A 21,636-nucleotide genomic window follows, 5' to 3' on the forward strand; every position below is an offset into this window, starting at 1 on the left:
CTTGAAAAGCTGGTCTGTGTTTTCTCTGCAACTTTGGCTTCTGCCCTTGGCACATATCGTGGGGATCATGTGTACCAGTCCTTGCTATGAGCTGCCTGAGCAGAACAGAGCTGAAGTGTGCTGGTATCTAGGGAAGGAGCAGGAGGTATGTGTCTCTTGGCAGGAGTAGCGATGACAAAATCATTTGGTTTTTATTTCTCAAGTCATGAAATACGCTGACATTATAGTGTTGCCAGATCTTAGGAGAGTTAGGGAAGAAAAAGAGTATCCCACTATGCTGTGCTTTGCCCACCAGTCTCTTTCTCTTTGGTTACATCAACTACTTTTTAAAAACTCAGTCTTGGATTCCAAGTCCGTTCTTCATAGCAGCAATAATCTGTAGCTCAGTAACAAACTCTAAAATAAAAAGGAACCTTTTCTAATTGCTTCCTGTAATATCCATTCCTGCTTCAGTCAGCTATCTCTGAACTCCCTTCCCTACACACACACAAATTATTCAAGCTATTTTACTGATCAGATTTCATCAACGTAATTGCTTTCTTGTGGAAATATTCACACCCTGAAGTGCAGTTCTCAAGTTTTATAGCACACAGACCATTCCCATTTTCAGTGCTGTCAGATAATTTCTTCTTGCTCTAAACCCATTCTCATTCTAATTAACTCTGTTAGTAATACATACATTGGGGGATTTAGGTAGGGGCAAAATAACAAGGTAATAATATATCTAGATCTAAAAAATGGAGATTACCTAAAAGCAGAAGTAAAGATTGCTGGGATGCATTTATAATTGAGCTATATGAATTCAGGCTTTGCTGGGCTTTCTCAAACGCTGTTATCATGCCTCTGATTTTACAATTGATGCATATAACCCCGCTGTGCTCTGTTGAAAGAAAGAACAGCTTGAACTTTGGTATCAAGAAGGGAAGATGTGACACCAAGAGTTGGCTGAGACAGAATTTTGCAGTGCTTAGTTTTTGTCCTAGCAGGACATCTAGCATGCAGATGCCTTGCACTACAGGATAGAAGTTGCTGCACAGGTTTGGGTTGTCATTTTTCACAGACTGCTATTAAGGGAACCTGCTCAGGTAAGGATTTAGAGAAAAGCTCCTTATTTTCTAAAGATGCCTTGTCCAACTTTTCAGAGTAGTAAAGTTAATTTTCTGTTGTCCTGTGAGGCTACCTACATGACTGAACTGAAGAACTGTCTGGTAGGAAATAATTTCTCAGCTGCACAAGTGCCCACTTCTGCCAGAAAGTACTGGATTAGAGTCCAGCCCTGGCCTGGGCTGTGGAGATGCCTCTAACAATCCTTCTTTTAGCCCTCAAATTCTACTAACTGTTTTCAGAGACTTTTAGGTAGAAATGACAACTGATATACTGGTGAGAAGAAAACCCAAATGTGAACAGGAAATCTTGATTAAAAGCATCCTAACACCGGCTCTGTGTATGTGTTTTCCAGTGAACTTCAAAAACTAGAAGATTCTTCACTAAAATGTTTTACTACATCTGTTGGCACTCTGTGTAAAGCCTTGCATGTCCCTCTGGTACAGCTATTTCTGACACAACCAGGCAAAAAGCAACACTTGGACGCAGCTGCAGTATGTGTGTTTGTAAGGTCTGTGAGGTGCTGAGCTTCCTTTGGATCCCCTGGCAACTTGCAGGAGGTTCTCAATTCCTGTCCTCTCTACAAATCTCTGTGCAGTCACATCAAAATTCCTCCAGCATTCTGGGAGTTCCAAGCAGCTTTGATAATTTCCATTAGTAAGTTAGCTCCATTTAGCATTGTAGTTCAGTTTGGAAACCATCTGCAAGTAATCTTGTTTAGCTGTATCACCTTGTACTGGGCAGGGTGGAAATAGAAATAATTACATGTACCAGAAGCCAACTTTGTTATGTAAAATGGGAAAAAAACACCATCAGCACCACCACCAGAAAATCAACCATTGCCCATTATTTTCCTTTGTAGCCATTAAAATTATGTTGACCAGATTCCATGGCTTTTGAATGAACATGGGCTCATTTCAGAAGAGAAATGTCCCAGATTTTGCCAAGTTTTCCTTTGTCTTATGGAAGCTGGCTTCAGTGGTTGAGCACAGTGATAGCACATGGTGCATCCAGCCATCTCGAAGTGACCTCCAGTGAGGAAAGCAAGCAGTGGGTGTATGTCAAAGGGAAGACAGGAGGCACAGGGAAGGCTTGGAAAGCAAGGGAGGGAGAAATAAATGAAGGACTGTAATGCAAACAGAGGAAATCTTCAGGGATAGTCTCAGTCTTGAAGCTGAAATAATTCATCTTTTTCAGAGAGCTCTGGTCTGGCAGCGTCCAGGTGCTGAATCATACTGTTCCTCACCTGGTATCCTGCAAGCAATGTTACCAGCCCTGGTTGGTTTTGTTGAAAGAAGGAGATGTCTGGGTCTGATCAAGTGCCTTTGTATAAAATGAATATGCTGAACTTTCTGGAAACAGACATTTTGCATCAATGAAATTGATTGTGGTTCCCACTTTAATGCACCACACAGCTCGTGTAAATGGTTTAGGAATTCAGCTTCTGTATTCCCGCATGCACTTTACTCTGCATGCTTCATGCCCATATGTGTAGGAGTAAAAAAGCAGATGGTTGCAGGTGATAGCCACAAGGGCCCTCACAGGCTCGGATTGCCCTGACCATCCACCTCACCTAGGACCTCACCCACACCATCCAACCAGGGGCTCTTCTTCAGCTCCATCTAGGACCTTTATCATTTTTAAGGTGGACAAGGCCAGCTGCCTCTAGTCCTGCTCCTGAGTTGTCAGGATTCCCTAGGCTGCCTTCTGACACGAGCTGTGTCATGGCTGATGCTCACTTGGGTGACTGATGACCACCCTGCCTCATTCACAATGAGTTCCCCTTATTATGATAAGCCTTGTCTTTTACAAGCATCTCCTGATATTAGCATGACCTTTCCTGTTTTAGAGAAATACTTTCCAGAAATGTCTACAAAGACTTTATGTCTGGGGATGTATTCTTTGTATAACACATGAGTTAAGAGTATAGTAGCTTGTTCTGGATACTGCTTGATGACTCATTTGCTAGAAAACATTGATGTGACCTTGGCATTTATGATAAATTAATGTTGCCCTGGGTTTTAGAATAAAATAATATCAATTCACATGTAGCTTCCAAAAAATAATCAAATAACAATCCTTGGTGGCTGGGGGATTTCCTTGTGTTTCTTCTCAGATTCCAACTATTTTTAAAAGTCAATGGGCAGTTCACTTGAAATGACTTATTGGCACCTTCTCTCCATAAAGTTAATAAATATGTAATCCAATGAACAAGCTGACATTATGATAATCACAAATTTGTCAAATATTTGACCAAAAAATTGGTCAAATAACCTGTGGTTCCAGGTGGCAAATATGATCATGGCCAGAGGAAGAGTGGAGGTGTTCCCTGGCAGGAGACCCACAGAGGTCAGGGGCTTGATAAGTGTGGCATTACCATGGAGCCTGCACAGTCACTGGTGGTGGGCATGTTGAATGTGCAAGCAGTAAGTTTCTCAGAAAGAACAGCTTCTATCTTCTTTCTGCTTAATATCATAATATCCTTGGGTTTAGTTGTGGACTAGTTAAGAGGGGTGGCACTCCCATTCCTCAAGCTGAGGAGACAGCAGGGACATTTACCCAATCTGCACTGAAACATTCGGAACTGCAGCTTCTGATCTGTGATGAGACTTGTAACTCAATTTGTCTTCTTCGTGCTTAACAACCTGAGGAATGATGAAGGTGGCAGGCCATCTGTGGAGGATGGGTGATTAGATGCACGACTGAGGGGAGAAAAGGCTGGCTGCTAATGGGTATAAGCAGATACCAACAGAACAGGAGCAAGAATGCCAGTCAAGGGATGCTGTAACAGGTACTGTAGCAATATATTGTGAACCTGCAGGGCTTTGGCTTAAGACATCTGAGGCATTTAAGTGGAAAACATTTTCCATAGGGCTACAGTGCCAGACAGGATTTTTATGAAGCACGCAATAGGGCAGAGAATTGTATGTCTCAGTGAGTCAGAGGAGAGGTGTAGAGCTGTTACATGGACATGATAAATAGAAAAGATGGAATTACCACTTTAGGCGGCTCTGAGATTGCAGATCCAGACTTAGGGTTTTAGCCTTATCAGGGAGTATCAGACACTGTAGTGCCTAGTAGAAGAACAGGATTTTTTCACCAATAGAGTGGTTCAGGTTAATGAAGGAAGCAAGATGCCATTAGAATTTAATGTGCAAGTTTGTTAGGCATCTAAATGGTGATTCATTAATAGCTGTGAAGGAAGATAAATATCTTTCATTTTATATGCAGTTAGATGCTCTCACTTGGAAGCCTCCCCTAACACTCCTAGCCTGAAGAGGGAAATTATGCTCCCTGTGTACAGTCCTGTTGTCATTCCAGTCACTGAAGCAGCCTCCAACCGAGCATCCTATGGGACTGCTGTGCTAAAAATAGCTGCTCACTGCTTACACCTGCAGCAGAGGGCACGGCTGCAGATTAGACACACAGACACCTACAGCACTCCTGCGTGTCGAGTTCTTGGTCAAAGCAGATGTGCGCAGCACGCATCCGGAAGAAGTGTTACTCTGAGCAATTAAAGCCTGGAGTGAGCTGTCTAGAGCATAGGAGTGATTTCCCCAGGTGGGAAAAGCAGCTTCCCACCTGGCTGTCGCCACACTTCAAGAAGTGGTGAAATTGAATTTCTGCTTGGATCAGGACTCGAGATGACTCCGCTCTGCACGGTCCTGTGTGGTATTTATATACCAAGCTCTTCCCAAGTAACTCACCTCTAAATTAGTGTCAGCACAAGTCCTGTAGCAGGATCTGCTACTCACTCAATGTGAAAGCATTACCTTTCATGCCCCAGCCTGCAGATTTAAGGTAAGGATTTTGTCTCTCTTTAGATCCAGCACAATTTAAACCCTTTGAATGTCAAGGACCTGGGAGAAAGGGTATGACATGCAATGAAAAATACTGACTCCTTAGGCCCTCCTCCTTTGACTATGGCCTGTGTCCTAGGTTCATGCAGTCCGAGGCATTTTTGTAGAACAAGCCCTTTCTGGGAACCTTTTAGACCAGGATTCCAAGTCCTTATTCCATTTAATATTCAGAGCTGAGGAGTGTCTTGTGATCCATTGTAATTATTATTATCAGTAATCTTTTCCATACTCTGGGTGGATGACGTATGAAATTCCCTGTTCAGAAGCCAAGTCAGGACATTCAAATTTAATTTTCAAATTTTAATTTTAATTAACATTATAAGCTGAAAGTGAGAAAATGACCATATTTGTTTTCATTTTACCCTGTTAATATCAGTGCTGCTTAATCTTAGAGATGGCACTGGAATGTGATTAAATATTTTAGGCAGCTGAGCTAAACATTAGTAGACATGAATGTAGGCATGACAACCTGTTTCAAGAGCCAAAAGTTGTAGAGAGTTAGGTTATATTAATAAAAAATTATATGGATGGGAGGGAGAAAAGGTGAAACTTTTAGATAAAGTCTTTCTTTGTAAGATTTGCTGTGTTCCTAAAATCATTATCAACATAATTGTTTTAAAAGAAAACCAGCCACAGACATTGTTTCAGCTTCTAGGCCTGTTTGTTCATATATTTCTATACATGCCATTATGGCAAGGCTTTTCTTAGGACAATATTTACCCTCATCAGTCTCATTGCAAGAAGACATATTCTGATTTTTTTTTTCTTTCTTCTTGATGTTTGTATCACTGTTTTTCTCCCTGTTCCTCTTTTGTCACTTTACCACCAAAAAGGCTGCAACAAAAAGAGAGGAAGGAGAGAAGGGGGAAAAACATAATTTAAAATGCAGAGCACCATAAAACTGCTTTAGTTTTCTTAAATAGAATCAGGAGAAATGATAAGATATTTTAATATTGTGGGTTTTTATGCCAATAAAACCTGGTGTTTTGAAAACCTGTCTTTCTGAGGTGCTCTTCCTGCTTCTGCTCCTCTTGCTGTTCACTTATAGCTTGCTGAGACATGACTATAGATCTTAAATTGACTTTTATTTTTAAATTTTTGTTCTTCTGCATGTATTTCAACACAGTTATCAATACTGCATTAGCCTTCTTTTTGAAGGCTATTTAATAATTAGTATTGTAGAATTTTCTAAAGTATAGTCAGTGGAAAACTATATGCCATCTCCTTTGTAGATTGGCATAGTAAAATTTTTACCAAAATACAGATTTTTACGAAGGAAAATGTGCTAGCTGAGGCTACAAGCTGGCTACACTGGCACAATATAATGTATTATATTCATGAGTAAATTTTAGGTGCTTCAGCATGAAAAGCTGTTTTCTTCAAGTTTCTGTGTATATCATAAGCTTAGGAATATCTGATGTCCAATCAAATGCTAGTTTATTTATACATGTTGAACACAGAGAGGACCATTATCTTTTCTGTAGATTTTCTACAGAAAAGCTCATCTTGTCCCTGCTCTGTAAGTGAAACCTCTTTCTTGACTTGCTAAAGTTAATGGCAACCTTCCAAGTTTTCCTAGCTCCAGTCAGGGCTGTTGCTGTTGACATTTTTTACAGGGAGGGAGGGAGGGAGGAAGGAGTGTTCTTTGTTCTCAGAAGAAAAGTTTAATCCCTTTTAAGAGCAAGAGGAACTGACGGGGAGCAGTTAAACAACCAGATCAAGGTCAGGCACAGGGAATGTGTGTGGTGTACACGGCAGCTGAGCCTCTTCTGCTAACACCAGAATAAACTGGAGGTCCCTTTTTTCCTCCTCCCCACATCACTTTCCAAAACCATTCCTCAGGTTTCGTCATCATGGGTTTGAAATTTATGATGATAATATAATAAAAATATGAGAATCCGATAGGAAAAGGACTTGGTCATCCTTCCAGCCTGTCTGCCAAGCAGTAATGGGGCTGAGGCTGCTGCATGAGGGGCAGGGAGCCAGGAGTGAAGCAAAGTAGGTAGGACAGTGCCCTCACAGTGGGTCCCTGGCAGAGAGAGCAGAGTGGGCTGGGTGACAGTGACCAGGAGTCCAGCTGGACACATGAGTCTGTTGTGACAAGGAGGTGCAGGGCTGGGAAGTTAATTTATTGGGTCGGGTTTGCGTTTGTGACATGCAAGGGTGGGCTCAGGGCCATCTACAGCACAGCTCAGGCAGGGACCAAGAGCAAGGGCTTGAGCTGAATACACTGGAAGGTGCAGAGAGCCCCAGCAAGGCTTCTCACAGCTCTGCTCCCAGCAGCCAGGTCACACAGCGGCACCACCTCAAGCCAGCCTTGAGCAGTAGCCCTCAGAGGAAGAGGAGAGGCTGCAGGGCCTAACACCAAGAACAAAACTTTCCCCAAAAGGTTGGTAGGGCCATCTGTTAGCCATGTGGATAAGACTGCTGCAGAGATGATAATTATTTGTGTCTGCTTACTGTAGAAGGAGATGGGGAGATTCCCTATGTTATTTGTTTTAGCAGCAGTTCAGCAAATGCTCAGCCTAAAATTTGAAGTAATTCTGGAACAGGTTGAGGTACAAATAAACAACAGGAAAATTAGCAGATTGACAGGGCTGGTACTAATCACCCAAGTGTTCTGGAGGAGCTCAAGGCTAGACTGAAGAATGATCTCCTGAATTTGAGAGACGTAGTAAAATAGCAGATGAAATTCAGTGCATGTAAATGTAAGTCCTGGGTAATATTAGATCTAACTTCACATATAATATCCTGAGCTAACACTTTGTTATTCTTATGTAAGAGCGAAACTGTGGGTTTGTAATAGTCCCATGAAACCAACAGCTAGTACTCAGTAGCAGTGGAATAAAAGATTAAATGCTACTACTTTGTAGAAGGAGAACAGGGGTAAAGAAGTCCAATCCCGAGGGTCACACCCCCTCCTCCCGCCCTTGCAGTTCTGATCCTCTCATCTTGAATAGATCACAGCAGGAGGAAGCTGAAGAAAGGTAATGAATTTGAGCAAAGATATGAGATTATATCTTTCAAGGATATCATCCTTGATGATATCAAGGAACAGGTAAGCAGGATGAAACTTACATTGTCTCTTTCCAAGGATGGATGGATGGTGTGATAGTGGTGTGATAGAGATCTACAAAACCATGAGTGACCCAGAAGAGGGGACTAGAGCTTGACTTCTTGTTATTTCTTCTTCCATGAGAGCCGTGGCCCATCAGGTGACACTAGCAGGAGGCAGGCCCAATGCAAACAGGAGGTGGCTGTTCCTGTGGAGTGAATGAGGCTTGTTGTACTGCCTGCCAAAGGATGGTTTGGAAAGAAGCCTGGAAAAGTGTTTGGAATAGAGCTTCTTTGAGTCTTACTACCTAGATAAACCACAACAGGCTTAGGGAGTCCCTTAAGGTTGGGGAGAGTATTAGTGTGAAAGTGCCTTCCAAGTGGCACTTGTTTTTAACCTCATTTACAGACATAGCTGGAGGCAGAAAACTGAGCTAGGTGGACCAAGGTCTTCTCAGGATATAACTCTACCTTTTCTGTGATTTTAATCATATCTTTATTTTTTAGTTTTGAAGAAAAAAGTCTAAGCTACTATTTTGAATTCAAAGTACATCTGTCCTAGGCATGATGCAAGGTTGTCATATACTGCCATGAAAATTCATTGTTGTGTCCTTTGATCTGCCAGATCTTCAGAAAAGCTTTGACACTGTGCAAGTCTTCACAGAGTACAACAGGAATATTAAAGATGAAACAGAGGACTGTGTCTAACGCCAGTGAGGAAGGTCACCACTCCAATGACAAGCCCTCCAGCATGAGGGTACTGTGGTTTTATCCTGTCTTGCATCTATGAAAACAGGAGGCTGTCTTCCTCTTCATGTGCAACATTCTTAAAATATTTGTTCCTTTCCATCCTTCTGCTTTTGGGTTTTGAGGGAATTTGCCATGAGTGGTTGCCATGGTTACGAGGACACGGCTGCTGTTGGAGTGGGAAATCTGCAGAGAGCAAATAGAAAAACCATTGCATCTGGGAAAGGGTAAATGTGCTTTGTATCTATAATGGCCATTCCTCCCCAGTTAGAAGTCGATATGAAATTGGAAAAAGAGATGTTATTCTTAACCCCCTCGTCTTACTGTGAAAGGTAGAGCTCTCCTCTATCATTAAGTCCTCTTAGATTGCTGAAAGCACTCTGATTTATGTGCTCCCTTGAGTATTAAAGGGCAGGAAACAGGCTGTGTTGCAAAATATGCTACTAAACCAAGTTGTGCAATTTTCTTGTGTAAGAAGGAAAATGGATTTTTCTTTCTTATTTAGAGTTGCACACTTCCATTTTGTTCTTTTCTCCAAATACAGCAGAGGAAAAGATGGGAGCAATGGTTCTCTCCTTGCCCTTGCACTTTTTGGTAGCGTTGTCAAATACTTGTGCTTCTGACCAGCTCTGCAGAGCACTTGGTTGAACCCAGGAATAATGCTGGGTATATCTACAGGGGTGCAGGGCATGCACAAAAATCTTCTTATGGAGTAGCTGCATTGAAACAAAGTTTGTTGTAAACCTGAAGCCAGCCTTGTCCCATGACTGTCCCTGAAGAACCCACTGCTTCTGCTACAAAATTTGAGGGAGTCTTCAACACAAATGTGGAGGGTGAATTTATGTCTTTCTGGAAAGGTCAGTACAGAGCCTCTGCACACACTTGTAGCCTGGTGGGAGGAGCTAGGAGATAACTGAGCCACCCTTTACAAAACCTTTTTATTCTGGAGTGAGTGGTAATTTTCAATCAGGTAACTTTGGTTAAAGTCCTGACCGTAGGGGAGAGAAAAAGCAATGCAGAAAGTGAAGACCTACATTAGAAATTAAACTTGGGGGCTTCTCTTGCTCTCTTCCTCCACAGATTTTAGCTGTAGTTTTTTGCCACCTTAATGCAGAATTGCTTATCTGAGAAAGCACAACACAAATTTCAAGGTGAGTGCAGCTGCATCTCTAGATGTTGATAGAAACACTCAGGGGACTATCTGATGTTCCATGCAAGACTAGCAAAGGATTAATTCTGATTTGTTTTATTTTCATTAATTGTTGTAAATAATTCGGTTGACTACAGTAAGAAAATCAGCCTTTTGGCTAAATACACACAAAAATCCACATCATTTTTAAAATGTATTTTTCTTATAAAGCTCAAGTTGCAGATGTCTTTTTGTTTGCAACTTGTGCAGTACTTGAGAAAAATAAAATGAGTTTTTGATAGAAGAAGCAGCTAACCATTTAGGGGAGCTTACCAAGCAGTAGAAGATTGCAAATGGTGATAAATATTCAAATCCCAAAGCAAGATATTTCTAGGCTTCCATATTCCAATAAAATGATTAAAATGAATGCCTTGCTATTTATAGAGGGTGGCAGTTTAACACCCTAAGATATTCATATTTAATAGCATGCTCTTGTACTGCTGCCAGTGCTGAAGAGTTGAGGGACTGCTTGCCACGATGGATGGGTTTCAGCCAGGCAGAGCCTGCCTCTGATGCTTGGCCACCACAACAGCCACCTGCCAGCCACAAGGTTCTTCTGTCAGGGCAGCAGCCTCTTGATGGGGAGAGTTTGTGACTGATATTTATTGGTGTTCTTAATCCCCTGACAGATATGCCTATGGTATCACTTTTTAATGCTGCTGGTAGTCATAGGGCACAGCTGTAGGCACACCGAATTTGGAGAGGATTTTGAGATATGCAGTAGTAATTGTGTGTGTGCCTCCATCAAGTAGCATTCGCTCGGCTCTGTGGTGTTCTATCCTTTCTACTTCACAAAAATAACCTCTTACAGTTTTGCCTTCTTCTTTGGTAGTCATGCAGCAGTCCTGGAAAAATGCAGGGCTCTTCTAGTTCCACAAAAATTTAAGAAGTTGGACCTTCAGGAATTGGTGGTGGAGGGTACAAAAAAACAAAAAAATAAAAAAGAAACCCAAACCAGAAATCCGGAAACACTTCCGCAAAGCACAGTTTATTGTATCTGGTTCTTTTTCACCACAGTACTCTGTGAGAAGTCCTGCCAGCTGTGTGTTAAATGAGATGAGTAACATCTGCCACATGCTCATTAAACATCACATATATGACATCCTCTGACGAATCCAGTGCTAATTAGGATCTGTAATGAGAGTTATTCTCCTTTTAATTAATATGAGCAGGGTAGATTTTCAGTAATATCTAAGTGAGGAGCTTACATCTGCTTTTCCAAAAGCAGCTTAGAGAAGCATCTCACTGGACTGAAATATCATGCAAACAGCGGTAGCAGTGGCTACTTTTTTAAACTGTGTCACAGGCCTGGCTGCACTGGAACTGTTGATTAGCTAAAGTCTGGTAATCCTGCTGTATGGAGTTTGTTTATCAGTGGGGTGGTGTGATGGGATTCCTTTCACTTTTCTTCCTTTCTTCTGGCTTGCTTTCTCCCCTGTGACAGAGGTGACTATTCTGGAGAAGTGTTGCTCTTGAAAACTGAGTCTTGGACAAAAGCCAAGGTCTTGATCCAGCTCCTAGTGCAGCAAGTGGGAAGATGCCTATTTATGTGAGAAAAGCTTCAGATGGTCCATGACAAAAGATTTAATGGAGCCTTTTTTAGTAGTTAGGCTTGCTCTGATTTCTTTGTCTGTGTAATAACTTTGCCTTCTAATGTGTGCAGGTCACAGTCTGACACAAATGCCCTTTTGCAGGGGACAGGAAAGAGGTGCTTTTAAAATAAACCCAGATATGTGGAGACCAAGACTTCCATACAAACCATAAAAAGCAGCCTTTAGGAGAAGTAGTAGAGACAGGTCAAACACAAGCTCAAGGAGTTATTAAAGAATGAGAAAAAATTGCTCCGTTAGAGCCACCAAGGATCTATACCATCCATGTGGCAACATATGGCCAAGGATACAGTTCAACAGTGGAAGATATGAAGATCTGACTTTGCCAAACAGAAACTTGTCCCCACTCCCCTGCCAAAATTCATCCCAGAGCTCCATTTCCAATGCACAACCTCCCTGCCATGGGAGCTGGGGAGAATGCATGTGTTCTGGAAGCTGGGGATCCCCATGAGGTTTGACTTAGATCACTTAACTGGGAGCCAGTGAAGTGAAGACAAGCTCTAAGGCATAGCTGAGAGGCAAAATTGAATTTCTTGGGAGAAGTTGGCTTCAGCAGGATGAAAGACGCCAGCTCCTGCTGAACTCCTGGAAGATGACATTCTGTTGCCTTACCCTGCTGCAAGCTTCTCCCAGGATCCTGCTGCTGCTGTGAATCAGGCTGTCTCCTCTGAGTGTCACTGCTCCAGGCAGCAGTGCCTTGTCCCTGTGCAGGATGGTTGGAACCCGCCCCTGCAGTGCCTTGTCCCTGTGCAGGATGGTTGGAACCCGCCCCTGCAGTGCTTTGTCCCTGTGCAGAATGGTTGGAACCTGCTCCTGCAGTGCCTTGTCCCTGTGCAGGATGGTTGAAACCTGCAGCTCCCTGCAGTGAGGGGGAGCACAGCACATGGACCTCACCTCCAAGTGCTCTGCTGGGGCTGCCTGATGGGAAGAGCTCCTGGTCATCCCAGCATTCACATGAATGTATATAATTTGTGTAGGCTATGTGCTGCTGCTGGGCAATGAAGGTAAATAATCTTTTGCAATAGGTTAAAGGGTCAAAAGACTTTGAGCTGAAACTAGATGCTGAAGCAGAGATGAGCTGAGCATCTGGTGTGTCTGGTGCTGAGCTGATTGGAAAAATTGCAAAGGCATTTCCTCCCTCTGGCTTCAGCTTCATCATTTAAGTTACTATTATACATTTGGTGAGGCTTCAGAAGCAGCAAGCAAATCCACAGAAGTAGAGCAGGGGTTCAAATGTGTAAAAAATCACATCTGCAGAGCTATTCCCATCTTATTTTTATTGAGCATTGTGGAACATGTGGCTATTGTGTAAGAGATAGCAATTGAATTAATAGTAGAGGTACTCCAGCCTGTTTTGAGGAAAATAATGAGCTTTTGATGCTGTAATAAGGATAACTACTTTTCAGTTTAAGGTAGGCTTAAACTAGCCTGGCTAAACAGATCTAGTGTTTCCATTTAGAAATAAATGCCAGAAAAAGCCCTGATATGTTGTGTTTCAAATTAAAAGGATGTATCTCTGTTCAAAGGAATCATAGCTACAGTTTTGATTTGATCTACCAGCATTAGCTGAGTATATGCTCTCTAGAAAATAGGTCACAGCAAGAAAGGCAGTTAAATTTAAAGAAAAATATGAGCAGTAGTGACTAGGGAGATTAAGGTGTTCAATAGAGGAGTGGCACTAAGTGACAAACAGCCCTCTTTCAGTTGGGCATAAATATTAATGCCTTCCACATTCATGCTAGACAGAGCCTTTTATTAAAACCTACTAAATAAGAAAATTGTAATCTGCATTTCTTAGGTTGGAGGCTTTGAGCCTACTGTGGCTGCCTAGTAGGAAAAATGTAAAGCTTCTCTTGTAAATGGTGTCTCTTTCATCACTTGTGAGAGTGGGAAATTCCAAATCTGATTTGACACATAGCTTTTCAGGACAGTAGCATATTCAATAAGTATAAAATAAACACTAACATCAGCTTCCTTGCTGTGGGTATCCATTTGTTCTGTAGCTTGCCCTCCAGCTTTGTTTCTGTGCCCATGCTGTGAGAATAGCCAGGACTCTTGTTTGAATGTTCCCCTTTCCTAGCTAATACATTATCTCAGCTCTTTAAGAAATATCATTTTGAACATTTTACTCAATATTGTGATTACATGTTGCTCTTGTTTGCAATTATACCATCATGATTACAATATCCTGGTCTGGAAAGAGCCCACCATGTCATTCCTAGTGTTGTAGTGCTGTTACTAGGGAAAATTTGTTTAGGATTGTCCTTTTCTAGTGTGATTAAAGGAATTAAATGCTTCATAAAGTCAGATATAAGTATTTAAGTTAAATATATGTACATATACATGTATATTTGTGTGCATATATATACACATGTATATTTGAATATTCACCAACATTTCCATATGCTGAAGAAGCTTTACACTTTAAATGAAGGCTTTGAAAATTCAGATACAATTTCTGCACCAGGATGAAAATCAGCTCATTTCATTAACTCTGTCCCTGTTTGTTTCTTGACCGCTTCTTGCTTTTCATTCTTCCCTGTGGAAGGGAGCTTAAGACTCAACCAATACACTTAACATGTTTCTCCAAACATGAGGCTTATCAAGGCACGGACCTGATGGAATTTCTCAAAGGTATTGCTTTTTCATAAGTTGTTTGTGCTCTTACTTGAAGCAATAGCAGTGTGCACTGGGGCGCTTCATGCAGGAACAGACAAATTTAGAGAAAAATTGTAACCTTTCATCAAGAAAAAAGCCTGTTTCTGTAGTTTTATGCTGGCTGATGGCTCTTTATTTGTTTAGACTGGTAGTGTTGTTATTATGAAAGGAATTGGTCTTTGTGATAGCTTTAGGATGCTGTGAATGTAATGGGAGTTCTAGGAGGAAAAGCAATCATCTCATTGATTTAAGCTATCAATAAAATCATCCTATTCATTCCAGCTGTTTCAGTGATAAATGTGACATTATTCTCTCCATGATCTACCAGAAACAGGTATTTTTGTGAGCATTATTCAGTCAGAAGCTTTGCAGTAGGTCATGCTTCTATGTTGATTACTGGTGCACTCCAAATTCTGGTGTGCCCAAGCAATAGCTGATTTGAGATGGCAGGTTACAGTCATGAGGAAATCCTTGCAGAAAATATCTTTTTTACTCTGAGCAGGACTAGAGCTCTGGTGTTTAAAGTAATTTGAGTAACAATGAAGATCAGTCTCAAACTGAGTGATGAAACAGGGTTTACAACCTCAAATAAGCAAGATGGCCTTAGGATGATGCAAAAGTAAGCAAAAAAGGAGATATGTCCTGGGAAGTCTGCTTCCAGGACTCCAGGCAGCGAAGTCAGTGGCCATCTCTGTATACTGGAATCTGAGACCAATTGCTCATCCCCAAAGCAGCTGTCCTGAAGGTGGGGAAAGCAGGCATAGAACGGTGATCTTGTATTCTGGTTGGCATCCAGCAGACAAGCACTTTATAGGGAAGGCATAGGAGTGCTACAAGAAAATACCATCAGCTTTTCCCTGAAATGCAAAGAAATCCCACTAGATTCCAGAGATAAGCCACTCTCCTATAGTCATTGGACCAAGCCAGGACAGTTCTTTAGAAACAGTTTTCTCTCTTAATCTTGCCAGCAATTTTAATTCATGCAGGCAAAAGAATTGGCATTTGCTATTAAAGTTAACAAGATATTTCTCATTTATTACACTGATTCTCAAAAGCAAAACCAAATAAGTCCCTTTCCCTGTGGTTTGGGTTTTTTGTTGTTGTGGGGTTTATTTTGGTTTTCTTGGTAGTCTGTCTGTTCAATAATTTAATGACTCATTAAGCATCTTGGAGGCAGAAACCAACATATTGTACTAAAGCTAATACAAGTCAGTCCTTCCTCTTGGCCAGGACATCATAAAAACTGTGAAATACTGATGTATCACTTGGAATACAAGTTTCCAAAAAAACAATTCTGACATTTTCTATATCCTCAGAATGACTCTTTGTGCTAAGCAAAATGTTACAAACAAACACTGAAACTGTCATTTCCTGATGCCCACTTCTGAATGCTCTAAATACTTTCTCAGCTGTCCCTTCCACTTAGCTGTTCTTGTTTGTTGTTCCCTACTGAATGGCAGGTTAACAATAGAAGGAAGGATAGATTAATTGTCATAGGCTGTTGTCCAGAAAGTGTTTCTTGAACTAAGCTCTGCCCAGAATTAAAATCCACATATACCATGTCTGCAGCAACAGAGACTGTGTCCAGGAGGGTTGCTGCTGCTGCTGCTGCTGTAATCCCTGAGGCCATTTGGATCTTTCAGACATCAGTAAAATTGAAAATCACTTTTCAATCAATAGATACCTCCTCTTATCATGAGGATGTTGGATTCTTGATAGATATTTTAAACTGCCAGTTTTGGGTGTCTTACAAGACAATGGAGAGGACCAAAGTTAAATATTTCAAAAACCTAGTGGTTTTGAAGTGGGGTGATCTTCATGGAGAAAGTTAAATGCCTGTGATATCTTTTTATTTTTCAAAACTCAGATATATTTATTCTGTGTGGGTTGTGTTTCACTGCATTGTTTCCTTAAAAAATATTTCATGATGTATTTAACAATGCTATCTATAGCTCGCATTCAAAGATCAGTGCATAGAGTTAGGAGCAGAGGTGAGCCATATAATATTGTACTGGGGCAGTCTTTTGCCATTTCAAACATGTTTCTAGATAGTGAGGAAGGAAGGTCTTGAAAATAGAAGCTTCTAACTTTTCATGGCTATAAAGAAATGATCATACACCTTGGGTCTGAGTGTGATGAAAACGTTACTAATGTTTTAGGGGGAAAAAAGGTTATTTGTAAAGAAAAAGCTCCTAAAATGAGCTTGACCTTCACCTATAGTTTTATTAGAGTGTGGTTGACACAGAACAAAAATAAGGATGCAGTAGTGCTGTACAGGTGAGCTTTCTGGTAGACAGTAGTCTGGGGAGGATTGTAATTGCTTCAGACTTGAAGAAGCTATATTTGAACTCGCTTCCAGCTGTTATAGAAAACCAGTTTGGAAACCCCACTCTGCTTCTGATCTTTAACCTTGTATTTTTCAGCTCAGAATAGTTGTGTTTGGATTACCCTCAGCAAGCACCAGGGTAAGGAGCTCATTGGGATCCAGGTAATGGGAAGATAGACTGAGCGGTGGGGATGGTCCCTGAGACCCGTGTTCTTCTTGCTGCACGGGGCAGATCAGACCTGCAGCTCCGAAAGGAACACCTTCAAAGCAGGTTTTGCTAACAGAACTCTGTGCCCTGGCCAGAGGATTCAGGGGCAGTTTTCTTGAGGTGTCCTGATCCCTCAGTTCTGGTTCAGGAGCAAACATTTTTACCAGGCACAGCAGCTGCTGCAGGTGTCCAATACACCAAGCTGAACAGGAGGCATCCCCTCATACTGAAGAGGTATGATACCAATCTTGTGGATTTCTTGGGTCAAATGAAACACATACATGCAATCTGCTGTCTACATGTCCAACTCTCCAGTCAGAGCATGATGGTATCTGACCTGTCAAGACCTGTTTAGATAGAGGACAAGCCCATCAGCCCATCTGTGTGTCATATATGGCTCCAGATGGAGGGCTGGTGGCAATTTAGCAGCTTGTGTGCCTGGACATGTCATCCAGCTTTACATGATTGGCTGGCACAGTACATTCTCTGGATTTAATTTACAGTGAAACCAGAGCAACAGATTAAATAACAAAGATAGTTTGGTAAATAAGGTTTCTATTTACACAGATTTTCTTTCCCCCCCTGGTTGTTTCCCCACACACAGAAGAACCTTGGAGTTCATGCAGTTGCTCTGCTTGGAATTGTCTGCACCTAGATTTGGCTGCAGGAGGCTGCCTGTGTTTCGGACTACATCTCATTCCCTTCATCTTCCTCATCAACATCATTCACCCTCTGATGGGTGAAGTCAGTCAGCCACTGATTTGCACCAGCTGTGGTTTTGATGCAGTGGTGTATGAGTTTAAGTAGGTAATATCAAGAGAGGCTTCTTGCTGCTGCACATTTTATTCAGGGGTTTACTTTCTTTATGGAAACTGTTTTAAAATTCTCTCACACAGCACTAGAAAGTGTCTTTTCTTCCAGAGATATGATGAAAAGTTAAATAGGTCATTTTTTATCTTGAAGATATAAAGCTTGGAAATGAAATATTCTGAAATAGTATCCACTTGGTAAATCTAGCGAGGGGTATTTTTGTCATTCCTTGATGGTGCCATCAAATAGAGATAATGCTACTGCAATTTGGGATTACTCTGTGGCACTGGGTCACTGTTGGCTCCTGGTTTGAAGTAGGCTTTCAGTGATGTGAGCTTTCAGTAGTGAAGTGAAAAATATTGTGAAACTACGGTTGGTCTTTGGTGACTTTGGAGAACAGCTGAACATGTGTGTTCACCTCCTGCTCAGTGTTTGCTTCACTTTTCCTTGTAAAAGGAGTAAAGACAGAGCAAATTGGAAAGTGAGTTGAAAAGTAAGCCTCTTGTTTGATGAGGAATAGCCTGAGTTGCTGGCTGCTGAGCAGTCTCCCCTGAATCCCTTAAATCCCAATGGTCACTTCCCTGTGTTATGTGCTACCTAGATCTGGATGCCTGGGAGATGAGCTTTTTGAATCCAGCTATTTAAGGAGCAAGATATAAGCTTATAGAAAAGTTCTTTATTTTCTTACTGATAATTATCTTCTGCTGAGTGCTCTTCAAGAGCGTAGCAGAAGGCACAAAGAGTTCCTCTCCTGGAAAACAACTTGTTTATATGTTTATCCTGGCATTGTGATTTAGGTCAGAGAAGACTGGGCTTGCTTTTTCTGAATCTCTGTCTCTTGTAAATATGACATTGTTTCTAATCTTTCAAGCAACATAAATATGCAAAAGTGTATGCATGGATACATTTTGTCTTTAGAAAGAAATACCTCCTCTTTCTGCCACTACCTATTTCTTGGGGCCTTCCATACATCCCAGGGTATGGCATTTACCAGCTCCTATCCCTGCTATGACACAGCTGCAGCTCAGAGCTGTGTGCCCTGCCCAGGATGGGGAAAAAACATTCCAGCTATTCCTAATCTTCTTTCACTGAAAAAACTTACAGAGGCTTAAAGTTGATGTTATTAGTGGCAGGGCAGATGAGGGATTGTTGAACACCAGGGCTCCCATAAGACCTGATAGGTATTTTGTGTTGCCCTTGCATGTAAGGTGGTCATAGCCTACCACAAGGACAATTTCTGACTGTGTTTTTGTTAGAGCTGTGCCTGTCCCTGTGTAGCACCTCCTCTTCGTTCATAGTACCTCTGGCTTTCTGGCTGACCATTTATTTCCAGGAGCTGCACCTCCAGCTGTACAGACAGCTCTGTGTTTCACCTCTGCATTCTACCATCTGCCGGGGTTTGTGTTGCAGTAACCAGAGCATGCTCTCCTAGAGTGAAAGATAACTCATGACAGCTTGCAAAACCCCTGCAGACGTCCCCTAAACCAGACTGCTTGCTCATTTTAGTTTAAGCAAACACAGAAGACCACAAAGAGAAGGGCACAGGCTGTCCAGGTTAAAAGTGACAGGTTCAATCCCACCTCCAGCCTCTACTGTGTTTTTGTCTCTTCCCCCTGCTTGGCAACCTTGCAGTTGGCTCTGCTTCAGATCATGAGCCCACAGGATCTTCTTTGGATCAGCAGCCAGTCATATTTAGGACATCATCATCTCCAACTTTGTTTCTGGCCTGCAGTGTGACCAGGAAGATTTCTTGGCTCTTGTTGCTCAGTTTCTCTCGTCATAAATGGAAATAGTGACACTTCTCTGAAGTGCTACAAGAATCTATGGGCAGTAAAGACTGCAGTCAAATCAAATCTTATAGCTGGTCACTAAAATCTTGTAGACAGGAGGGATGAGACAGCAGCAGTAGGAGTCACTGGTATAATGCAGAGATTTCTAATTCCACTGGGTGGCAGCTGAGACTGAGCTTAGGTGAGGAGTAATGCTTTCTCCTTCGGGTTGAATGTAGTGACTTCTTGCTCGAAGAAAACAGATCCAGAACCAAGCCTACTGCAAGGTGCCCATCTAAGATGGCAATTTTCTTTTGTTTACATTATTTGAATGCCCTATTTAATACAGACAATAGAACAAGAAAGAGCAAAAGAACAATCTTTTCAACCAAAAACCCTATCAAACCTGCTGGGTTTGGATTGCCAGTCATTTACAATACTTTTAAAGGCTTATAAGCAAAAATCACATCAGCAGAAGTCCACCAATTTTTCATTTGATTTATTTCCTAATGCAATCTTGGTTTGAAAACCAGGCCATGAGAAATCATGTCTCAAAACTGCATTTGTTGAGGAGGCAGATAACCAAACAAACACCTTCTTTTGTGTGGAGTGGATCATATTGCCCACAGCCACCTTCCCCCAGCTGTATCAGACCCTGGCAGAAACCAACTTTATTCTCTTTGTATAAAGAGCCACTGGTTGGTTTCTGCCAGGGCCTGATTTTCTGCTCAAGGGGTAAAGAAAATCCTCCTGTGAATGACAGCAGTCTTATGAACTACGCTACAAAGCTGTAGCAAGAATTGTTCAGAGCTGGTTAAATGCTGTATTGGTGCTTCAGGCAGAACTGCTCTCTGTGTCTCCAAAGGAAAATAAGTCTTATTATCCTTAATTGGTGGCTTTCCTCCTGTTTCTTGAGCACATTGTCCTTTCAAGGAATTCTTGCACAAGCCCAAGATTTCTTTCCATTTGGGCTTTTGGAGGAAAAATAATCCTTTCTCTCTCTCTCTCTCTCTCTCTCTCTCTCTCTCTCTCTCTATCTCTTTCTTTTTGCTGCCTGGAAATGAATCATGCCATGGACTTTGACATAGAGCTTCTCATTTTTTACTGCATAGTTAGCTGCAAATGCCTCACTTTAAGATATTTTATTCTCCCTTCTGTTCTTAACTCTCCAGTTCATTGAGAGAATGTTGTTCATGTGGGTGCAGTGGGTAGAAAGGGGCTGCAGAAGTGCTCTAGGAAGAATCCCTTCTTCAGAAGAGCTAGCACAGCTGTGCAAGGCTGGCAAAAGCAGCTTTCATAGGAATTGCCTTCAGAGCGGGCAGAGGGCATGACAGGAACAGCAAGGCTGTGTTTCACCTGCCCCTGGAGTATTATTTATTCTCCTGCCATAAAAGAGCCATTCTCAGCCTAGTCTTAACATCAGAGAGTTATCTGACACCTGGGTTCTTCTTTGCCCAGCAGATTTGGGCTGCAGAGGAGAAGCAGGCTGCTCTCAGCATGGGTACAGGAAGTCCCTGCAAAGTTGTGTAAGGCTGGCCTGGGTGTCAGTGTATTTGCTTACCAGCATGAGAGGCTTTGGATGTGAGAAGGAATGCCATTTATAATTAGAGAGTGAGAGGGCATGGAGATTCATTCTTGGAGATTGGGTGTTAAGGTCTGATGAGAGTCACAGATGAAAAAAAATGGTTGCAAAGCTAAAAAAAGGCTGGTTTCAACCCTGACACATCTTGCATGTTCCTGCTGAAGACATGCCAATGAGCTTGCAAAATGAGGGGCCCCCTTGTTTGTGTCTGAATCGATTTTTGAAAGGCATTTGATGGCTGGTATGGATGAGCCTGATGGAGCACCCATCAGGCCTTCAGCAGTGCAGCTACAAAGGTGTGGAGATGTGGAGTGGAGTGCAGTGCAGGAGCAGGTGCCCTGGGAAAGGAGTAAGTTTAGATTTAGCATCTCTTTCTTCACTGCTCTGTGACACTGCCTTACATCAGGTGAGTAAGAAGCAATGCAGGCTCCAGCAGTGCAGGCTGACACTGTGTAGGAGACAATGAGGATAGTTTTACACTTAAACTTTATAGACCACTTACTGCTGTTAAGTGGCACACTAAAAACTAGAGAACAACAAAAGCAAGGACGTTGGATTCGCACCTCTTGCACTCATGAATTGTCGTGTCAAGCAGTGCTAATACACTGGAAGGCAAACAGTAGCAATGAAACCGAATTCTCTGCCTGGACAGTGTACACTGTCCAAAGGGACCCCAGATAAAGAGGAAAAACCCCAGAAAAAACTGAGGCTAACTTGAA

Source organism: Parus major, chromosome 2 (assembly GCF_001522545.3).
Source record: "Parus major isolate Abel chromosome 2, Parus_major1.1, whole genome shotgun sequence".
In the NCBI taxonomy this organism is placed as follows: Eukaryota; Metazoa; Chordata; class Aves; order Passeriformes; family Paridae; genus Parus; species Parus major.